General features: G+C 38.3%; 1 pseudogene; it reads left to right on the forward strand.

Annotated features, from left to right (window-relative positions):
* Nucleotides 1–6,540: 6,540 nt before the first annotated feature.
* LOC148553041 (uncharacterized) lies at nucleotides 6,541–7,086 on the forward strand (annotated as a pseudogene).
* The last annotated feature ends 14,330 nt before the right edge of the window (nucleotides 7,087–21,416 follow it).

The following is a 21,416-nucleotide window of genomic DNA, read 5'->3' on the forward strand; positions in this document are numbered from 1 at the left end:
CCCTGTCTGGCAGCATTCTGGGCATTAAACGCCAGAAATGGTAGCCAGACTGGCGCTAAATGCCAGAAAAGGGTGTCTGGTGTCTGGCTGGCATTAAACGCCAGAATTGGCAGACAGACTGGCGTTTAACGCCAGAAAAGGGTGTTTGGTGGGTGTTAAACGCCAGAAAAGGGGATCAGCCTGGCACTTAACACCAGAAAAGGTAGCAGAGATGGCATTAAACGCCAAAAATGCAACACAGAGGGCGTTTAAACACCAGAAAGGTACAGGGAGCAGAATTCCTTGACACCTCAGGATCTGTGGACCCCACAGGATCTCCACCTACCCCAACTCACTCTCTCTTTTCTTCACACCTCTCCATAACACTCTTCCCCAAATACCCTTGACAAATCACATCAATATCTCTTCCCCAAATACCATTCACCTATCAAGTCCTACCCTCTTCCCCATAATCTCTTCACCACTCACATCCATCCATCATAAACCCCACCTACCTCACCATTCAAATTCAAAACATTTCCCTCCCAAACCCAACCCCCTCTTACATGAATTCACTCTCTCCCTTACCCTATAAATACCCCTCCTTACCACCTTCAATTTCACACTCCATAAACACTTACACCCCCTTGACCGAAACCAACACACTCCTCCATCTCCTCCATTTCTCTTCTTCTACTCCTTTCTTTCTTCTTTTGCTCGAGGACGAGCAAACCTTTTAAGTTTGGTGTGGGAAAAAGCTTTGCTTTTTGTTTTTCCATAACCATTAATGGCACCTAAGGCCGGAGAAACCTCTAGAAAGAGGAAAAGGAAGGCAATTGCTTCCATCTCCGAGTCATAGAAGATGGAGAGATTCATCTCAAAAGTCCATCAAGACCACTTCTATGAAGTTGTGGCCAAGAAAAAGGTGACCCTCGAGGTCCCCTTCATGCTCAAAAAGAGTGAATATCCAGAGATCCAACGTGAGGTTCGAAGAAGAGGTTGGGAAGCTCTTACCAACCTCATCCAACAAGTCAGAATCTTAATGGTTCAAGAGTTCTATACCAATACATGGATCACTAAGAACCATGATCAAAGTGTGAACCCGAACCCAAAGAATTGGCTCACAATGGTTCGGGGAAATTACTTGGATTTCAGTCTGGAAAATGTGAGGTTGGCATTCAACTTGCCAATAATGCAAGGAGATCCTCACCCTTTCACTAGAAGGGTCAACTTTGATCAAAGGTTGGACCAAGTCCTTATGGACATCTGTGTGGAAGGAGCTCAATGGAAGAGAGACTCCAAAGGCAAGCCGGTTCAACTGAGAAGGCTTGACTTCAAACCCATGGCTAGGGGATGGTTGGAGTTCATTCAACGCTCTATCATTCCTACTAGCAACCGGTCTGAAGTTATAGTAGACCGGGCTATCATGATCCATAGCATCATGAATAGAGAGAAAGTAGAAGTTCACGAGATCATACCTCTAGAACTATACAAGGTGGCGGACAAGCCCTCCATTTTGGCAAGGTTAGCCTTCCCTCATCTCATCTGTTACCTATGCAATTCAGCAAGAATTGTCATAGAGGAAGACATCCTCATTGAAGAGGATAAGCCCATCACTAAGAAGAGGATGGAGCAAACAAGAGAGCTCACTCATGGACCTCAACAAGAGCATGAGGAAGTCCCTCAGCAAGAAATCCCTGAGATGCCTCAAGGGATGCATTTCCCTCCACACAAGTATTAGGAGTAACTCAACACCTCTTTAGGAGATTTGAGTTCTAACATGGAGCAACTAAGATTGGAGCACCAAGAGCACTCCATCATCCTCCATGAAATCAGAGAGGACCAAAAGGCCATGAGAGAGGAGCAATAAAGGCAAGGAAGAGATATTGAGGAGCTCAAGCACTCCATAGGATCTTCAAGAGAAAGAATTTGTCGCCGTCACTAAGGTGGACCCATTCTTTAATTTCCTTGTTCTTATGTTTCTGTTTTTTGGTTTCTATGCTTTATGTTTTGTCTATGTCTGTGTCTTTATTACATGATCATTAGTGTCTAGTGTCTATGTCTTAAAGCTATGAATGTCCTATGAATCCTTCACCTTTCTTAAATGAAAAATGTTTTCTGAAAAAGAAAAAGAAGTACATGAGTTTCGAATTCTATCTTGAAAATAGTTTAATTACTTTGATGTGGTGGCAATACTTTTTGTTTTCAGAATGAATGCTTGAACAGTGCATATTTTTAATAGTGAAGTTTATGAATGTTAAAATTTTTGGCTCTTGAAAGAATAATGAAAAAAAGAGAAATGTTATTGATAATCTGAAAAATCATAAAATTGATTCTTAAAGCAAGAAAAAGCAGTGAAAAACACAAAGCTTGGGAAAAAAATGGCAAAAAATAAAAGAAAGAAAAAGAAAAAAAGCAAGCAGAAAAAGCCAATAACCCTTTAAATAAAAAGGCAAGGGTAAAAAGGATCCAAGGCTTTGAGCATTAATGGATAGGAGGGCCCAAAGGAATAAAATCCTGGCCTAAGCGGCTAAATCAAGCTGTCCCTAACCATGTGCTTGTGGCGTGAATGTGTCAAGTGAAAAGCTTGAGACTGAGCGGTTAAAGTCGTGGTCCAAAGCAAAAAGAGTGTGCTTAAGAGCTTTGGGCACCTCTAACTGGGGACTCTAACAAAGCTGAGTCACAATCTGAAAAGGTTCACCCAGTTATGTGTCTGTGGCATTTATGTATTCGGTGGTAATATTGGAAAATAAAATGTTTAGGGTCACGGCCAACACTCATAAAGTAGCTGTGTTAAAGAATCAACATACTGAACTAGGAAAATCAATAACACTATCTGAATTCTGAGTTCCTATAGATGCCAATCATTCTGAACTTCAAAGGATAAAGTGAGATGCCAAAACTGTTTAGAAGCAAAAAGCTACTAGTCCTGCTCATCTAATTGAAACTAATCTTCATTGATATTTTTGAGATTTATTGTATTTTCTCTTCTTTTTATCCTATTTTGTCTTTAGTTGCTTGGGGACAAGAAACAATTTAAGTTTGGTGTTGTGATGAGCGGATAATTTATACCATTTTTGGCATTGTTTTACATAGTTTTTAGTATGTTTTAGTTACTTTTTATTATATTTTTATTAGTTTTTATGCAAAAATCACATTTCTGAACTTTACTATGAGTTTGTGTGTTTTTCTGTGATTTCAGGTATTTTCTGGCTGAAATTGAGGGACCTAAGCAAAAATTTGATTTAGAGGCTGAGAAAGGACTGCAGATGCTGTTGGATTCTAACCCTCCTGAACTCGAAGTTGATTTTCTTGATCTACAGAAGCCCAATTGGAGCGATCTCAATTGCGTTGGAAAGTAGACATCTTGGGCTTTCCAGAAATGTATAATAGTCCATACTTTGCCCTAGATTTGATGGCCGAAACGGGCGTTCAAATGCCCACCAAAGACCCTTTTCTGGAGTAAAACTCCAGAACTGGCACCAGAACTGGAGTTAAACGCCCAAACTGGCACCCAAGCTGGCGTTTAACTCCAAGAATGGCCTATGCACATGAAAGCTTCAATGCTCAGCCCAAGCACACACCAAGTGGGCCCCGGAAGTGGATTTCTGCACTATCTGCACTTAGTTACTTATTTTCTGTAATCCCTAGTAACTAGTTTAGTATAAATAGCACTTTTACTATTGTATTTAGAGTTTTTGAGCTGATCATCTGATCATCCCTGGATTTGGAGGCTGGCCATTTGGCCATGCCTAGACCTATTTTCTCTTATGTATTTTCTACGGTGGAGTTTCTACACCTCATAGATTATGGTGCGGAGCTCTACTGTTCTTCATTAATTAATGCAAGGACGATTGTTTCTCTTTCAATTCACGCTTACTTTTTCTCCAAGATATACTCTTGTACTTAATTCAGTTAAGTCAGAATGAAGGGGTGACCCGTGACAGTCACCCACTATCTTCGTTACTCGCTTAGCCAAGATCCGCGTGCCTGACAACCACAAGCGGTCTACATGATGTTCAATGTAATCATTGGATGACAGCTGGAGTATATTCTCTTGGGTTTCTAATCCACGATTTGCATTGTCTCTCCTGACAACAGAGCATCCAAATCCGTGAGATTAGAACCTTTGTGGTATAGGCTAGAACCATTGGTAGTATTCCTGAGATCCGAAAAGTCTAAACCTTGTCTGTGGTATTCTGAGTAGGATCTAGGAAGGGATGACTGTGACGAGCTTCAAACTCGCGAATGTTGGGCGCAGTGACAGTGTGCAAAAGGATAGAGAGATCCTATTCCCACCAATGAATTACATAAATATCTTTATTTTATTTTATGTTTTATTTATCTTTTAATTATCTAAACCTCATAACCAATTGAATTCGCCTGACTGAGATTTACAAGATGACCATAGTTTGCTTCAAGCTGACAATCTCCGTGGGATTGACCCTTACTCATGTAAGGTATTACTTGGACGACCTAGTGCACTTGCTAGTTAGTTGTGCGGAGTTGTGAAAAGTGTGAATCACAATTTCGTGCACCACGCGTGCGCGTCGTTGGCGAATTCTCCTTCTCACGCGTACGCGTGGGTGATGCGTGCGCGTGGTCTTCAGTTCAGTAAATCCTCATTTCTTCATGAATTCTCCATTTTTGTATGTTTTTTCTTCATTCCTTCAATCCAATCTTTGCCTTTTAATCCTAAAATCACTTAACAAACATATCAAGACATCGAATGGAATTAAAGTGAATTAAAATTAGCGATTTAAAGGCCTAAAAAGCATATTTTTACTCTTAAGCACAAATTAGGAGAAATTCACAAAATCATACTATTTCATTGAATAAATGTGAGAAAAGATGATAAAATCCCCTAAATTCAACACAAGATAAACCACAAAATTGGGGTTTATCAGCTTGAAAAAAAAAACTATTTTGGATGTCATGTTTGGTGCCTTAGAGGCATTAAATTATTTTTACAGAAACAGAGCGTTGTGCATACGCACATACCTGTGCTACGCACACCTCCTCCATTTTTCATCATCTGTGCGTGCGCACAGCCCTGTGCATATGCACACCCTTTATCACCCCTTCTGTCTAGAGTGTGCGCACCTACTTGTGCGTGTGCACCCTACCCTTTTTTCCTTCTGTGCGTACGCACACCCTTGTGCGCACACACATTTCACCCTTTTCCTTTTGTTGAAAAAAAAAAACTTCTTGTGCGTGCGCACAGCCTTTGACACCCCTTCTGTCGGGAGCGCTCGCACACCACTGTGTGTGTGCATACCGCTTGTGCATTTCACCCAACCCACCCAGCCATTAACCCAGACCACAACTAGCCCAGCCTTCCGTCCGAAAGCCACCACCACCACTGGCGACCACCATCGCCTACTCTCTCTCTTCTTTCTTCTCTTTCTCCCCTCATTCTCTATTTCTTTCTCCCCTGTGCGCTGCACCTGTTTGTTGCGCCAAGCCCGAGCTTGCTACACCGTCAGCGCTGGCGAGCAGCCCAGTCACAACCCCAGTGGCGGCGAGTTCTGTGCTGCCGTGTCTGCCCATGACCCACCTTCATCCCTTCTCTTTCCCTCTCGATAACGCAGGTTCTACACTCATGCTCCATGTTTCTGTTCTTTTTTTCATCAATTTTCATTGCTTTTTAATTTTGCTTTTAATAATCTTGTTAGGTTTAGGTTAGTTAATTTCAATTTTCTGGATTGCAATTTGTTGTTGGCTTAATTGTTTTGGGTTGATTGCTACAGTGATTGATTTGAAATCTCTGTTTACATATGATGCACACCAAATGCTCGATAAATTGCCTGAGCAAAACTTTTTGTTTAAATCTTATGTTTGGCCAGCATGTGTCTTAAATTTTGTTTTCCTTAGGCATTATAATGTACACTTGTGCAATTTTATGTGATTTTTGATGATGATTGAGCTTGAATTTTGTTATGCACTTAGTTGTTATTTTGGTTTAAATATTAAATTGGATTAAAATTTCAACTTTGATAATTTGTTGGGTGTGAATTCAACAGTGCATATCACGTTAGTTAAGTGAATTGGATGAAATTGCGTATTCATGGAGGTTTTGAACTTAAAGGATCACATACATAATCACCTGTTCTTTGAAGTTTCCAATTAAAATTGATTTTCATCAAGTTTATTACTTTTTGAACAAGGGCTGTGTTTGTCTGATTATTTTCCACTTTTGACATGAATAAGTAAGCTCTTCTAGTATTGAATTGGTTATTCTCTTTGTGCCAATTTTTGTTAATCTTACACTTTTATTGCACAATTACAATAACCAAGTTTTTTTTATCAATTCACTTTCATTGCCTTAGTCTAAGTCGTTTAAGCTTTAATTGTCATTCATCCTTTTTAGTTGCTACTTAGGCCTCTTAATTGTGGAAAACCTCATTTTCTTTTGAACATATAACATTTTCAACTTGTTTTCCTCAGTTGGGTATTTGTTTACTTCATTGGCTCTAATTTTGTATTTTAATTATTCCCTCTTATGATTTTGTGCCAATTATTTGTTTTCCCTGAGTTATATTCTATTTTTTCTTTTTCAGGATGCGTCGTAAAGATAAGGAGCTAGCTTCTTCATTGGCTCCTGCCACTGTTCGTCTGAGCACTCAGCCGGACACTTTTATAAATGAAGAGGCCCAAAACCAATACAAGAAGCTAGAAAAGAAGGCCTTCCACTTTCAGAGGGAATTGGATGTGCCGGCCAAATATGCGGATGCAATCCATAATCGGCTTGATTACTATTAGTGGAAATTCATAGAATTTGATCCTTTAGAGATAAATGAACACTTGGTGAAAGAGTTCTATGGAAATCTACCGAGGGTGGACGCTGAGACAGTTTTCCTCCAAGGGGTACAGTTAGACACCTCAACGCATGCATTTGAGGCTCTCCTTCAGCTTCCTCACATTCCTCTGAGCCGTGATGCTTATCCCAAGATAGTGGCGAATGTGATTAAGGGCAATATATCACTAGACGCAGTCTTGAAGAAGATTGGCCAACCTGAGGCCTGTTGGGAGTACAGTATGGGAGAGAATGTAGTTTCCATCAGTATTGCGTGTTCTCATCTACACCCTGAGGTGAGGATTTGGTAGCAAATCATTGTTGACTACATACTGCCGAGTACGCATGCTACACATATCAGAGTCCGAGTGGTGGTGCTTCTTTGGGCTATCTTGAAGGGTAAGAAGATTTCTATTCTATCCCTAATTAGAGAGGCAATTTGAATGGTGAACAATAATCAGAAATACAACATTTCCTTCCCATCGATGATTATGAGACTAGCCACATTATTTGGGGTAGAGCGGTGGCCGGGTGACCGGATGTCTACCCTTATGAATAGCTTCTAGTTTTTGCCATTTGGGGAATGGGAGGAGCCGGCACAGAAGAAGAGGAAGACTACTGAGCCATCATCATCATCAGCACCACCAGGGCCTTCAGTACTTGCACCAGCAGCTCGACCCACTTATGAGTTGGTTCAGGATATTCTTTAGGAGCTCCGCTATCACGAGCACCGTAGTGAGCGTTATTTTTAGTGGATAGTGTCGAGGCTTGACAGAGGAGACCCTAGACCACCTCCTGCACACACACCTGAGCCTGAGCCAGAGCTTGAGACTAAGCCACCAGCACAGGAGGAGGCAATTGAGGAGGCAGCTATGGAGACTACTACTAACCCGACCAGAGCTATTATTGTGTACCAGCCACCATAGCACCTACCACCATCAAACGATGGAGCTTCATAGAACTAGTCACCCCCATCCTGATTTTTTGGCACGGAGGACCATGCAATGCTTAAGTGTGGGAGAGGATTTGCTACTTCTGGGGGTAAAATTCTCTCCTAAACACTTTGTTATCCAGTTATTTTAGTTTTTATTATGCTTTTGTGGATATTTATAGCACTTTGACTAATGCACTATATACTATTATTTTGGTCATTTGTATATATGTTAGTTTGCTTCTAGTTTCTCTTTAGTATTGCATTTTCATTTTGGTTGATATATATATATATATATATATATATATATATATATATATATATCACTTTATTTTACTTGGTATATATTATATATATTGCTTGTGATTGGATAATGTGAATAGTATAGTGCCTAGTTCAATTTTATCCTAATTGTTCATGATGGTTTTTGGATATCGGAAATTAGGAAAAGAACTAGGTAAAATTTTGAAATTGCATCCATCACAACATACATAGATATATAGAAAATAATTTTGGTGAAAAACAGCAAAGATTTCCAAGAATTTTGTTTTTAGGGCGTTTGATAAACCCCAATTTTGTGGTTTATCTTGTGCGTAATTTAGGGAATTTTATCAACTTTTCTCACATTTATTCAATGAAATAGCATGGTTTTGTAATTTTCCTTTAATTTGTGCTTAGGTGTAAAATCATGATTTTTAGGCCTTAAAATTGGTAATTTTAATTTACCTTAATTCCATTCGATGCTTTTGATGACATGTCATCATGTCATGCTTTTCTATGCTTTTTCATACAAGAAATTGATGATTAGTGCTTAAATACTGCATGCTTTTGTACTTAAATTGTATATTTCCTTGACCTTTTGATTTTATAAACTTTCCAAGAAATAAGAAGAAAAAGAAGCAAAAAAGCACAAAATAAGCTAAAAAGGAGAAAAGAGGAATTTTGGGGCACACTTTGAAGCTGGAGCACACTTTGATGCCTTAGGCCACGCGAAAAGCGTGGCCCACGAAATAAGCAAAGAGAGCGCTCATTTGCAAAGAAAGCGCTATGTTTACTTACCAAGCATTTTTGGGCAAGTTAAAATTTGGAGACAAAGTTTTGCAAACAACGCGCATGCGTGCTTGACGCGCATGCGTCGATGGTGCATCTGGGACAAGGCATGCGCACGCATGGCTGGTGCTGAAACGTGAATTGGGATTTTTGCTACCCACGCGCATGCGTACATGGCGCGCACACATGGGGTAGCGCTCATTAAGCCAACGTAGCGCTCACTAAGTTAACGCTGCAAAGGACGCGTACGTGTGGGTGACGCGTACGCGTCGATGGGTGAAAATGCAGAAGGACGCGCAAGCGTCAGTAACGTGCACGCATGGATGAGTGAACGCTGCGCTCACTTTGAGAACGCAACGTTCCCCTGGGAGTAGAATTGTGGTTCAATTTATCTTATTCCAAGACCAAGTGAAATTTAAAGCAAGCAGAGCCCGTTTTCATCACTCAAAGGCACAAGGATCATCTAGAATAGGAATTTTGCATTTAATTGTAATTTGTTTTCAATTTGAATTTCATTTATAATTTAGGAATACCTATAAAAAGGCTTTAGTTCTGTTAGGAAGAAAGGAGCGCACAGTAGGAGTAGGAGTAGAATAGTGGCTCAGGCTGGAGGATTAGAGACTCCAGATCTCTCTTGGAGGATTAGATACTCCAGAGAGCTTAGTATAGTTGATACACTTTTACATTTCAATTGCATTGAATTCAGTTTACTTTTATTGCAAATCTAAATCTTCTGCACTTTTATTTCTCTGCAACTTTACATTTCTGCTCATGATTCGATCTGATTCAATCTTCTTGCAATTTAAATTTCCAGTCACTTGTTCTCAAGTTCTTTTCGATTTCTTGATCTATTGCTTTCTCTATTTTCCCAGCACCCAATGCCCTTTATAATTACTGCAATTTACTTTTCTTGCTCTCTAAGATTCTATACCTTCTGCACTTTATATTCTCTGCAATTTACATTCTGTTATCCAATGTTCATTCAATTCATCACTATTTGCTTGACTAGACTAATCACCTCACTAAAGTTGCTTGATCCATCAATCCCTATGGGATTAACCTCACTCTTGTGAGTTATTACTACTTGATGCGACCCGGTACACTTGCTGGTGAGTTTGTGTGGAAATCTAATTTTCACCCATAAAGTTTTTGGCACCGTTGCTGGGGATTGATATAGATCGACAATGATTAAGTGGGTGAGAAGTCTAGATTAAGCATTTTCTTTGTTTTTGTCCTTTTAATCTTCTATTTTCTGCTGAAACCAATGTGTTTGTGTTTTTGCCTCACTAAGAAATTCTTCTCTGTGACATGAATTTCAATTTTCATTGGTGATGTGTTTTACAAAATTCAAATGTAGTTTAACTCATCTTGTGATCAAAAAAATTTTATGGGATATTACCCACCATCACCAACTGACTATTCTAATGATGGCTGGGAATATCACCAAGAGATCACAGATTCTGAGCACTCCAATCAATGGAGATATGCTTCAGAACCACAAGATGAACAAGACAATTTCATGGGATATTACCCACCATCACAATATGATTCAAGTCATTATCCTAATGATGGCTGGGAATATCACCAAGAAATGATAGATGATGAAACAATTCACATGAGATATGATCCAGAACCACAAGATGATTTATGTCACTACCCTCATGGTGTCTGGACATGTCAACAAGAGTGTGAACAATCAGTTGAAATGGGATACTTCCCAGAGACATAATATGATCTAGATTTTGATGAGTCTAACAACTACTCATATTGTGGCTGGAAAAGTCAAAATCAAAGAGATCTTAGTGATCCATAATGTGTTCATCAAGAGACATCTTCACTGGAGTGTACTTTCAATAAATTCATGCAAGATTATCCCCCAATGCAACAAGATGATCCATACTGTGATGAATTCCACAATTCTTCAAGTTGTGATTGGGAGGATCAAGATCAGAGAGCACTCAATGTGTCATACTCCATTAATCAAGAGCCATCATCACTTGAGCAAACCTTCAATTCATTCATGCAAAATGGTCTAACCTCACCTCCCAGTTTCTCATATGAAAATCCTTCATCACTTGATGATGCCTCAACACAGTTTCCTCCACGATCCATACTAACCGCAAAATTCATTTCACAATTCACAAAATTCATTCCATGCCCACAAAATCTCTCTCAACCTTCATCCCTTGAGCTAGCATTTGAACAATACCTACAAACATCCATAGACTCTTAGAAAGAACAAGAAACCCTCTGCAATAAGATGGATGGATATTTGGAGCAAGCAAGGAGAAATAAAGAATTGATAAGCAAGGAAGATGAAGACCAATTGGTAGATGTGAAGGAGGAAGTAGAAGAGCAAGATAAAGAGGTTGCTGTATCAAGTGAAAATTCAATGGAGGAGGAGGTGGTGGAGTTATTTGAACCTGAAACTGCATATCCACAGAATCCACTTGAGATGACAAAGGAACATGAAAACTCACAACCCCCACAAACTTCCCTGAACCAAAGATTCTCAACACTTGAATCTGTGATTAAAAGACATGAAGAGGAGATGAAGAAATCTTGGGAAGAACAATAAACCTCTTCCATGAAAGTGCTATTAAATCAAATGTTGAGTGCAAAGGAGGAAGTGGAAGAACAAGAAAGTGAGGAAGACAATCAAGGACGTTCATACTCAAGTGAAGCAATAAGTTGCATAGAAGAAGGGCTCATTGAACTACTAATTCAAAAGGCTTTTGATGAAGATAATGCTCCAACCATCACACAACCACCAAGCATTGATATCCAAGAAGTGAAGGCAACCAACAAGAACACCAAAGAAAGGATTATGACCAAGATACCAAGGACAACATTCAAGAAAAGGTCAACTGTAAACAATCCTACCCCTGATCCAGCAAGCAAGTTGAATTCAGTAAACAACAAAAGGAAGCTTGCTGAGAAGAGGCCAAGACAGGGGACAATAGCTGAATCTTCTCCCCCCTTGAGGTCATTCCTCTTAACAAACTGGAAGAAGAGGAGGAAAGTGAAGAACAACATGTCAAGCTAATGACACTAAAAGAGCGCTTGTTGGGAGGCAACCCAACCTTAGGTAACATTTCATTTCTCTGCTTTGTTTTCTTTCTTTGCTTTTTTTAATTTCACTAAATTGGCATATGGTTACATTCTAAGTTTGGTGTTGCTTGGCAACAATCTGTTTCAATCTATATGGATGATTGCATCAAAAATGAAAGTGTCACACTAAGATTCTAAGTTTGGTGTGCCACTTAATTTTATATGCAAAGCATCTAGCAACACCACTTGTCTGCATAATCATAATGCCTCTGCAGTTTTGTCTTTCTTTTGGATTTGGTTTTTCTTCTTTGCTTTAGTTATCTCCTCGTTCTCAATGCTTTCATTTATTTTCCTCCTTAACTATTTTTGTTAAATACCTTACCAAGAAATCCTTATTCATGACAGATTCTTCCCTTCGTAATTGTATTTAACATATAATAGTTGCCTCTGTTTTAGTTCAAATAAATTGACATAGGATTGCATTCTAAGTTTGGTGTTGCTATGCAACAAAATTTTCTTCAAATCTTTACTGGATACTTGCATCAATTCCAAGTGAAAGTGTCACACTAAGTTTGGTGTGCCACTCATTCTTTATGCAATGTATCATGCACACCCTCTTATTTTTGCAATCACAATGTCTCTGTTTCTCTGTGCTTTCATGGTTATTTTTAATTGTGCTTGCTTAAACACATGTGCTACTGACATTTCATTATGCAAGACACTCATGATCCATCTTAGCCCCATCACCATTGCTCTAATTATTGCTTGAGGATGAGCAAGCATTCTGATTTTGGTATGGGAAGGGGGAAGAATAGGAGGAAAAGGACAACAGTAGAAAAGATGAATTACAAGGTCGTAAAGTTCCTTTTTTTCTCTCAGTTGTTTCTAGTAAATTGCATGGATTGTCTTTATCTTCTCTGTATGCATGTGTGTTATGAATAAGCATAGCTTGATTGCTAAATTGTAACATGTTGCTGTGACATCATGACTACCAACTTGAATTCTATGAGTTCAAAAGCAATAAAGTATCATGATCATAAACAAACAAGGTCATTAAAGAAGAATTTAGCATGAGCATACAAGTATTGGAAGGCTAGTATGATTAATTATTGCTCAATTGCATTAGATTTTATTTAATTGAAGTTTTCATCTAGGACATTTTATAAATTTTTTTTGAAATCATGGAAACCATGAAGAAGCAAGTGCAAATTAAGGCAAGAAAAGCAAAAGGGAAAGAATGAGAAAGCTGAAGGCTCTGAGTACCAATGACAATTCAATTGTTAAGTACTTGTGGTGTTTATGTATCAGGCAAAAAGCTTGAAAACAAAACACTTAGAGTCAAGGCTAGGCTCAAATGCAAAGGCACTCCCTCAAAGCTCAAGGCTCTGAGCATCAATGATTAGAGAGTCAAGAAAAGAAACAAATGAGCTTAATGAAGTCCTCTAATTAAATGCTTGTGGTGCTTATGTATCAAGTGGTAATACTTGAAAACAAAGCATTTAGAGTGGTAGCTTTGTTATCAACTCATGGGGCAAAGCACCCAAAAGGAGAAGCTAATAAGAAAATGAAAAGCTTGTTTCAAGGAAGAAATATAAGGAAAAGATTTCATAAAATGAGCTAGATAGAAGCATCAATCATTTACATTTCTTTTGTGATTGTAGCATGCATAGAAAACAAGCAAACCATGAACATCAAATTGCTATTCTTCTCACCTTGGTTTGTCAAAAATTACTGCATGATTCTTTTCTTGCTTGGGGACAAGCAAGATTTAAGTTTGGTGTTGTGATGACATGTCATCATGTCATGTTTTTCTATGCTTTTTCATACAAGAAATTGATGATTAGTGCTTAAATATTGCATGCTTTTGTGCTTAAATGGTATATTTCCTTGATTTTTTGATTTTATAAACTTTGTAGGAAATAAGAAGAAAAAAAAAGCAAAAAAGCACAAAATAAGCTAAAAAAGAGAAAAGAGGAATTTTGGGGCACACTTTGAAGATGGAGCACACTTTGATGCCTTAGGCCGCACTTTTGAAAGTGTGGCCCATGAAATAAGCAAAGAGAGCGCTCATTTGCAAAGAAAGCGTTACGTTTACTTACCAAGCATTTTCGGGCAAGTTAAAATTTGGAGGCAAAGTTTTGCAAATGACGCGCATACGTGCTTGACGCGCACGCGTCGATGGTGCATCTGGGACAAGTCACGCACACGCATGGCTGGCGCTGAAACTTGAATTGGGATTTTTGCTACCCACGCACACGCGTACATAGCGCACGTAGGGTAGCGCTCACTAAGTTAACGTTGCAAAGGACGCGTATGCGTGGGTGACGCGTACACGTCGATGGGCAAAAATACAAAAGGACGCGCACGCGTCAGTGATGCGCACGCGTGGATGAGTGAACGCTACGCTCACTTTGAGAACGCAACGTTCCCCTGGGAGCAGAATTGTGGTTCAATTTATCTGATTCCAAGGCCAAGTGAAATTTAAAGCAAGCAGAGCCCATTTTCATCACTCAAAGGCACAAGGATCATCTAGAATAGGAATTTTGCATTTAATTGTAATTTGTTTTCAATTTGAATTTCATTTGTAATTTTGGAATGCCTATAAAAAGTCTTTAGTTCTGTTAGGAAGAAAGGAGCGCACAGTAGGAGTAGGAGTAGAATAGTGGCTCAGGCTGGAGGATTAGAGACTCCAGATCTCTCTTGGAGGATTAGAGACTCCAGAGAGCTTAGTATAGTTGATACACTTTTACATTTCGATTGCATTGAATTCAGTTTACTTTTATTGCAAATCTAAATCCGCTGCACTTTTATTTCTCTGCAACTTTACATTTCTGCTCATTATTCGATCTGATTTAATCTTCCTGCAATTTAAATTTCCAGTCACTTGTTCTTAAGTTCTTTTCAATTGCTTGATCTATTACTTTCTCTAATTTCCCAACACCCAATGCCCTTTACAATTACTACAATTTACTTTTCTTGCTCTTTAAGATTCTATCCAATTTACCTTCTGCACTTTATATTCTCTGTAATTTACATTCTATTATCCAATTTTCATTCAATTCTTCACTGTTTGCTTGACTAAACTAATCACCTCACTAAAATTGCTTAATCCATCAATCCCTGTGGGATCGACCTCACTCTTGTGAGTTATTTGATGCCAGGGCATCTTGGCTAGTTTTACTAGCCATTTTTTGTATACTTTAGGTTGGTTTCATGCATTTTCTTAGGAAATAAGAAAGTATTTGGTTGAAAATGCATTCATACCATGATTCAAGCAAACATTGTGAATTTTGAGTAATTTCATGAGAATTATGCATGAATTGAATGATAAAATGGATGATGTATGATCTCATGATTAAGAGCAAGACTTTAATGCACTTTGTTTGATTGATTTCAGGTAACAAGAAGCAGAGAAGAGCCACGTTAGTGGCTACGTTAGTACCACTAACGTGGCCATTAAAGTGGAAGGAAGGAAAGTTTGGAACGTTAGTGGTAAAAGCAAACACCACTAACGTTAGCGAAGGGCAAGAAGACCCACGTTAGTTTCCACGTTAGTTACATTAACGTGGGAACTAACGTGGAAGGAAAGGGAAACTCCAATGTTAGTGGAAAAAGTGAACACCACTAACGTTTGCGAAGCCAAGAACACCCGCGTTAGTGGCCACGTTAGTGTCACTAACGTGAGCATTAACGTGGAAGAAAGGAGGCGGCTGTGAAAGTTAGTGGAAAAAGTGAACGCCACTAACATGGGCAAAATCTCAGCCGGCAGCCTGACCATGCCTTCTTCAAACAATAATAACTTGAGCCACAAAGCTCCAAATAAAGTGATTTCAGTGGCATTAGAAAGTAGAATTCCAGAGCTTTCCAAACATATATGACACTACATGGTGAACACTAGATTTAAGGGAGAAAACATGCTCCGAAAGTGCAAAGATGAACATGGTATCAACCTGTAGCAAGGCCAGCTGACCTCTTCACTTTCCAAGAGGTGTAACTCGAGCTGTAGAGCTCCAAATGATGCGCTTTCAAAGGCATTGGAAAGTAGTCATCCAGGGCATTCTAACAATATATAATAGTATGGGGGTGGACATTAAGTTTGAGCTCCAGAACCTGGCAATATTAATCCCCTGAACGCTGACGTTATTGGCACTCACTTTTTCCAGTAACGCCAGCGACTATGCTAGCGACCTTGTCCACTTCAAAGGAGCATAACTTGAGTTACAGAGGTCCAATTGAGGTGATTCTAGGTGCATTAGAAAGCTGACATTCAGAGATTTCCAACGATATATAATACTCTATAGTAGGTATGAAATTGAAGCACAAACAAGAGGAATCTTTTAAGCCCCAAAAACACCAACTGGGTAGCAATTGTGACGTTAGCCACACTAACTTCAGCACTAACGCCACACTTGTAGCGTTAGTGTGGCTAACAGTAGCACTAACATTAGAACCTGGACCTCAACTTGATTCACTTCTCTTTCATGGACCACCCAACCTCAAGCAAGCAAGCCCACATGTATCAACCAATCAAGGCCACAAGAAGCATCTAGAATAGGAATTTTCATTTAATTGTAATTTGCTTTTAATTTCATTTCATTTTGTAATTTAGGAGATCCTATATAAAGGCCTTAGTTTTTCCTTTGAAATCATTTTGGAATTCAGGGGGGATTGAAGAGGGGTCTTCGGACTCCCTCCCCTTACACACTTTTCCTTCTCTTCCTTTTCTTTGTACTTTTCATTTATGAATTTTGAAGTTTCAATTTTAGTTTTAATCTTCATCTTTACTTTTCTGCACTTTCTTTCTTTTCTATTTTGGTAGAGCAATGATCAGCTAACTCTTTTCATTGGGTTAGAGAGCTCTATTGTGATTCAATGGATCAATTGTAGTTCTTATTTTTCTTCTTCTTTTTTTTCTCTTGATTTTACTTGAGAGCTTTTGATCTTCATCCAATTGGGTAATTGTCTCGAAAGAAAAATTGCTCATACTTGGATTTCCTCTAAACCTTGGAAGAGGAATGAGGAAATCATGCAAGAAATGCTCTCTCACATTGGATTAGGTTGGGGGTTGGATGGATATTGTGACATTTAATCCTACCAATACTTTGATCTATGAATGTGTGTGGTATAATCAGTGACCAAACTTCATCTCTTCCCATGAGCAATTAAATCAAGGTATTGGGAAATTGTTCAAGCTTAGAGAGATTGGATTGCCAAGGAATTGGGATCCAATCACTTAAGATTGCCAAGGAGATCGATGAATGCATTGATTGAGGAAGAGATAAGAATGAACTCGATCCGGAGGATTGCAATATCTCTTGATCCCAATGTTCATTTTATTTTTAGTTCTTACATTTACTTTTCTTGCCATTTTACTTTTCTGCACTTTATTGCTTTCTTTACTTTTATGCCGTTTACATTTTCTTGTTACTTATCACCCCAATATGATTCGTCTAACTAGGATAATTAATCAACTATTGATTGCTTAATCCGTTAATCTCTGTGGGATTCGACCTCACTCTTTTTTGAGTTATTACTTGACGACAATTCGGAATACTTGCCGAAGGGAAATTTGTTGAGAGACAAGTTTCCGTGCATCAAGTTTATGGTGCCGTTGTCGGGGATTAATTGTGATTAACAAACTACCGGTTGATTGATTTACTAGATTAGACACTTTTCTTTTGTCTTTGTTTTCTTTTGTTTCTTTATTTTCTTTTGCTAACTAACTGTTTGTGATATTGCCTCACTAGGAATTTCCTCATCTGTGACAAGGAGAATTCCAATCTCTTTTATCTTGGTGATTGTTGTTTGATACAGAGTAATTTGAAGAAAAATGGAGTATAGATCATCTTTTGGTCAATTAAGTTACTTGGGATACTTCTCACCACCATAAAATAATTCATGCTATTATGATAATGGTGGTTGGGAATATCAAGAACAAGAAACGGGGTGCTTCCCAGGGTCACAAAATGGTCCATATTTTGATGACTTTGATCACTACTCAAGCTGTACCTGGGAAGATCAAAACCAAAGAAATTTCACTTATTCACACCCTATTCATCAAGAGCCATCATCCTTTAATTATTCAACCTCACCTCCTAGCTTTCCGCATCAAAACCCTTCAACACTTGGATATGCCTTAACACAAAATTCCTTCCCACATCCATATAATTCATCTCACCACTCACACAATTCATTGCATTACACACAAAATTCTTCTCACAGTCCACAAAACCCATATCATTAACCACAAGAGTCATACTACTCTCAGAACATACAACCATAAAACAACCAATTCCATTCACAAAATAGCCACCTTCAACCTCCAAATTCCAACCCAGTTGCACACCCTCCCCTCGAGGATAAGCTATCAAGGATAGAAAACCTATTGGCAATTCTCTTGGAAGAATCTAAGGACATGAGGACTTTCAAAGAGGAAGTAAAATCCATTATGCAGAACCGGGGGGCTGCCCTTAAGAAGCTTGAGGCACAAGTTGGATATCTATCAAAGTAAATCACTACCCATAATTCTCTCAGTGGTACCATGGCAAACCCAAGGGAGGAATTAGAAGAACAAGAAAAGGAGGCACCCATACCAAGTGAGATTTCTATGAAGAAGGAAGAGGTTATGAGAGTATATAAGCCCAAAGCTCCATACCCACAGAGGTAACTAAGGGTGACAAAGGAACATACAAACTCACTCCCAAAAGGCTCAATGCAACACCATGCAGAAGAAAGGGAGGAAGTCAATCAAGGGAGTCCACATTACTCTAATGACACAGAGAGTTGCATAAAGGGTGAGTTCATTGAACCACCAATTCAAGAAGCTCTTGATGAAGAAGACACTCTAACCATCATACAACACCCTAAACCAAGGTGGTGAAGGCAATCAACATGAGCACTAAAAAGAGGATGGTGACCAAGAAAAGAAGGACAATATCCATAAAGAATAAAAGGTCAACCAAAAGCCATCCCACCCCTACCCCAACAAGCAAGTTTCCTCAAGCTAACAACAAAAGAAAGCTTGTTGGGGAGGGGCACTCAAAACAAGGGGCATTAACTGGCTCCTCTTTCCTCTTGAGGTCATTCCTCTTAAGAAACTGGAAGAAGAGGAAGAAATTCATGAATGAAATGTAACAACCCTGATTTTCGAGTATGTGAGATCTTTTCTGAAAGTACTGATTTCTCCGAAAGATCAGTAAGGGGAGAACCACTTCTATATCATCAAGTATCTCGATCCTTATTGTCGTTACGTCTTCTTTAAGCTAGAACTTTTTGAGGCAAGCTCGATAATGCAGTCACGAAGAACCTAGTTTTTAAACCGTATCGGTTTGGAGTTTTGATCCTATTTTTCGTAAATAATCTCAGTTTGATGAACCGGACTTGATTTATGAGAGAAGAGAGATAATAGGATAATATTATCATTATATTAGTATTAGAAGCTTCTTGAATGATATTATAAGGTTACCTGGTCTGTTTTAGTTAAAAACAGAAAACCAGTTTAACCGGGTTCACAATTTACTAGTGCAGCTTAGCACCAGCACTCTCTGATGACTTTAGCAATGCTAAGGCCTCATTATTCATATTTTATTCTCATAATAAATATGTTACTAGTGTCATTTATGCTAGTAGCTCAGAAAATAATTTTTAGAGATGTTTTTACAAGTGTCTCGATACATCTAGTTTTAGTAGTTATACACCTGAGATATTTTAATATTATTTTAATCTACCTCCAAGCCAACCAATCACAACTCACCCTACACCCCCAAAACCCCCAAGGCTGGTTCATTTTCACCTTGTGGCCGAAATTCTCAAGAGAGAAAAAGAGAGAAAAGTTCTTAGTTCCAAATTTTCAAAGCTTGATTTCTGCTGAACTAAAACTCAAATCAAAATTCCAATCCGACCAAAATGATCCTCTATTCTTTCTCTACATAATCATATGACTTATCAAGGCTAGAATCAAGGTGAGTTGGCTGCACCATCTCTCTTTTGATTCGGTTTCAAGGAAACATGCTTAAATATGTGTTTTCCTGATGTGATTTAGGAGGAAAAAGTGCTTAAGGACCACCTGAAAGTTTAATCGAATTAGGAGCAGCAAAACCAGATAGGTCGAATTAGGAGCAGCAAAACCAGATAGGGGGTCACGAAATTAATCTTGATTATTTGTGTTTGATTTGTGTGAATGTTGTATTATTTGGCTGTGCTAAAAATTGGTTGCATATATGATTGATTCTTGGTGAAAATTTGGTGAAATTTTGATGAAATTTGATGAAATTTAAGCTTTAAAGTTCATGTTCTTGGGGCAGCTGGAAAAACGAAACCCTAAGCTTAAATTGAGAATCAATTTGTGTTGAAATCATGTAGAAAAGATGGGGTTTTAGTGGCTGCAATTTTATTTTGAATTATGGTAAAAATCGGTTGCTGAAAAGACTGAAAAACGGGTAAAAACAGAGAAAGAATCTGAAGAATTTATGAAGAACATGAAGAACACTTTGAGTGTGATGAAGAACAATGAAGAACACCTTTTTGATCCATAAAAGGGCAAGGAAGTAAATATTTTTGTGTTTGGGGGGTTATTTGGTAATTTCTGAAAGTTAGGGTGGTAAAAGTAGAAATATTAAAAGTTACGGGTGGTAAAAAGTGAATTTTAAAGGTTAAAAGTAAAAGTAAGTTAATTTTCGAAAATTTAGTAATAAAATAATAAGTAATAATAAAATATTAAATAATAATATTTAATTAAAAATAATATTTTAATAAAATAATAAAATAATGCAAAAAAGACAGTTTTCTGTAAAAGCTTTAGAAAGACAACTTTAAGTGCAGAATCTCATAATTACCTTCATAAAACACTTAGGGAGTGGTAATATCATGTTAGTGAGGCAAAGATAAAAGAAAGATAAAAAGTTGAAGAAAAGATAAAAGTCGAAGAAAAAGTCTGTAAAGTTTTAATAACAGAAAAACAGACAGAGATTAGTGAACGAACTAGGGCAATATAGTTAGTCCTTGAGTTGCGACTAGGGTTAGGTATTATATGAAAATTTAAACTGTTTCAGTATAGACTTAATGAACCTATACTTGGGACAGGCTAACTATTCATTCCGAAATTTACATAAGCCTTAAAAACAAACGTTAAACAGAGAAATCAGGGCAGAATAAAGTAACACAAAGAACAGAGTAACTAGAGTAAAGTAAAGTGATAAAGAAAAAAAAAGAGTAATAGGGATATAGAGAAAGAGTAATGTGAGCAGAAGAAACAGATACAGAGAAAAGAGTAATCAGAGCAGAGTAAATAGACAAAGAGAAAAGAGTAGTAAAACCCACGGACAGATAATTGGTTAAATATGGGAAGTACCCACGAACTGAATGATCATTGATCTCAGGGAAACCTACAAACTTTTAACTATTTTATATGCGGGAAAAACCCACGAACTGATAATCATTGATTACGGGAATAACCCACAAACTGTTGAGTATTGATCTCGGGTATAACCCACGAACTGAAGATTACTGTATTGTTGAGTATTGATCTCGGGTATAGCCCACGAACTGAGGATCGTGTTTGTTGTTGTATGTTGATCTCGGGGAAACCCACGAACTGAGGATCATTATTTT

The sequence above is a fragment of the Arachis ipaensis genome, chromosome B7 (assembly GCF_059453495.1).
Source record: "Arachis ipaensis isolate K30076 ecotype BB chromosome B7, ASM5945349v1, whole genome shotgun sequence".
Classification (NCBI taxonomy): Eukaryota; Viridiplantae; Streptophyta; class Magnoliopsida; order Fabales; family Fabaceae; genus Arachis; species Arachis ipaensis.